Source organism: Bufo bufo, chromosome 3 (assembly GCF_905171765.1).
Source record: "Bufo bufo chromosome 3, aBufBuf1.1, whole genome shotgun sequence".
NCBI lineage: Eukaryota > Metazoa > Chordata > Amphibia > Anura > Bufonidae > Bufo > Bufo bufo.
The window spans coordinates 611,088,046-611,090,941 of NC_053391.1; positions in this window are offsets into that span (position 1 = coordinate 611,088,046).

Here is a 2,896-nt window from a genome sequence, read left to right on the forward strand (position 1 = left end):
CAGGTCCGGTGACTGTGGAGGCCAGGTCATCTGGCGCAGCACCCCATCACTCTCCTTCATGGTCAAATAGCCCTTACTTTCAAAGTTTTCCCAATTTTTCGGCTGACTGACTGACCTTCATTTCTTAAAGTAATGATGGCCACTCGTTTTTCTTTACTTAGCTGCTTTTTTCTTGCCATAATACAAATTCTAACACTCTATTCAGTAGGACTATCAGCTGTGTATCCACCTGACTTCTCCTCAACGCCACTGATGGTCCCAACCCCATTTATAAGGCAAGAAATCCCACTTATTAAACCTGACAGGGCACACCTGTGAAGTGAAAACCATTTCAGGGGACTACCTCTTGAAGCTCATCAAGAGAATGCCAAGAGTGTGCAAAGCAGTAATCAAAGCAAAAGGTGGCTACTTTGAAGAACCTAGACTATGACATATTTTCAGTTGTTTCACACTTGTTTGTTATGTATATAATTCCACATGTGTTAATTCATAGTTTTGATGCCTTCAGTGTTAATCTACAATTTTCATAGTCATGAAAATAAAGAAAACTCTTTGAATGAGAAGGTGTGACCAAACTTTTGGTCTGTACTGTATGTCCGCTAAAGGAATCCGCACCGTCGCATTTACAATCACGAAATTTGGCACATCAGGTGTCCGGGAAGGTTTTAGACCGGGTCTCAGCTCTCAAGCACATACCGTTCCTGAGATATTCCCAAAAAATGCATTAGCCAATAGAAGCCTGGTCACATGACTCTTATCAGCCAATAGAAGCTCACAGGCAGTTAGCCTTCACATACACACAGTTTTACACTAGGTTTCCATAACAACCCAGCCATTTTTCTTCACTGCTGTAGGTCATCTTTAAAGGAAATCTGTCACCAGGATAAATCGCCATTGAAGTAAAGCCATGGCCTAATAGCACTTAGTACCTTATTTCCAGATGTGCCTTTGTTCCAGCAATAGATGTTTTTTATCCTCTGAAAATCCAGTTTATTTGGTATGCAAATTAGCCAGTAAGGTGCCCAGAGGGGCGTCACTCTTGCAGGAAGGAGCCCAGGCACGCCCCCTGCCACCATGTGTCCACCCCTCCTCCGCCATAACACTGCCCCCCTTTTCGCTGCTCCCAGCATGAGGGCAGGCTTGGGCACTCTGGGCACCTTACTGGCTCGTTTGCATACCAAATAAACTGGATATTCAGAATATAGAAAACTTCTATTGCTAGAACAAAGGCACATCTGGAAATAAGGTACTAAGTGCTATTAGGCTATGGCTTTACTTCAATAGCGATTATCCTGGTGACAGATTTCCTTCAAAGGGGCAGGGCGCTGTGGATGACACTGTTAAGGGTTGCGGAGTGCTGTGGAGGTCACAGCTCAGGGGGCAGGTAGGGTGATCATTCAGGCCACCCTTAAAATACGAACTTAAAAACCCCACCCCCAGGTCCCATGAAGCCACGCCCCCTCCCACTCTGCAGCCGACAGGGATTGAAAAAAATTTAATTTCTAAAAATCAATTTCTGTCAGCTGCAGGGGTGGGAGGGAGGGTGACTTTCTCCCTGCAGCTCACACTCAGACAGCACAGTGCTGCTGTCTGAGAGTGAGCTGTTCAAAAGGACATCCCTGTGTCCATCCAGGCCCTGCGCCGGACGGGGGACAGGGAATATGAAAGCCGGACTGTCCTGCCTAAAACCAGACCTCTGGCCACCCTAGGAGCAGGCTGCTGTCGAGGTCACAATTAAGGGGATGGTCCGCTATGGAGATCAGTGTTAAGGGCAGATTGCTGTAGAGGCCACTATTAAGGGGGCGGGATGTTGTGGAAATCACTGTTGAGGAGACGGGGTAATGTGGAGGTCACTAAAAAAGGGGCGGGTCGCTGTGGAGGTCACTGTTAAGGGGACAGGATGCTGTGGAGGTCAATGTTAAGGGGGCAGGAAACGGTGGAGGTCACAGTTAAGGTGACGGTCCGCTATGGAGGTCAGTGTTAAGGGGTGGGGTGCTGTACAGGTCACTGTTAAGGGGGCGGAGTATTGTGGAGGTCATATTTTAAGGGAATGGAGCTCTGTGGAGGTCACTGTTAAGGGGGTGGGTTATTGTGTAAATCACTGTTAAGGAGACGGGGTACTGTGGAGGTCACTAATAAAGGGGTGGCCGCTGTGGAGGTCATTGTTAAAGGGGAGGGCACTGTGGATGTTATTGTTAAGGGGGCAGGCCGCTGTGGAGGTCACTGTGGAGGCCACTTTTAAAGGGGCAGCAGGGTACTGTGAGGTCACTGTTAAGGCAGCGGGATACTGTGTGGTCACTGGTAAGGGAGCAGGGTACTGGGGCAGTCACTGTTAAAGGGGCAGTCGCTGTGGAGGTCTCTGTAAGGGGGGCCGGGAATGGTGGAGGTCACAGTTAAGGGGACGGTAACCTATGGTCAGTGTTAAGGGGCGGGTGCTGTAGAGGTCACTGTTAAGGGGGCTGGCCCCTGTGGAGGTCACTGTCAAGGGGGTGGGGTGCTGTGGAACTCACTGTTAAAGGGTCAGGCTGATGTGAAGGTCAAAGTTAAGGGGGTGAGCTACTGTGGACGTCCCATTTTAAGGAGACGCGGCACTGTGGGGGGGGAGTCAATGTTAAGGGGTAGGGGGCTGTGGAGGTCACTGTTAAAGGGGCAGGGGTATTGTAGATGTCACTGTTATAATGGATACTGTCAATATTTTTTAACGACATACCTCAAACATTAAATTAAATAGATGAAATATACCCGTGCAAAGCCGGGTCCTTCAGCTAGTTGTATATACAATCTACCATCGTCAGGTTTTACAATCAATTTACAATGACAATGCAAGACATTCATGTATGTATACAGAAGTCCATGGGATTCTAGAAATGCAGCTATAATGCTGTAGTCTAGTAGG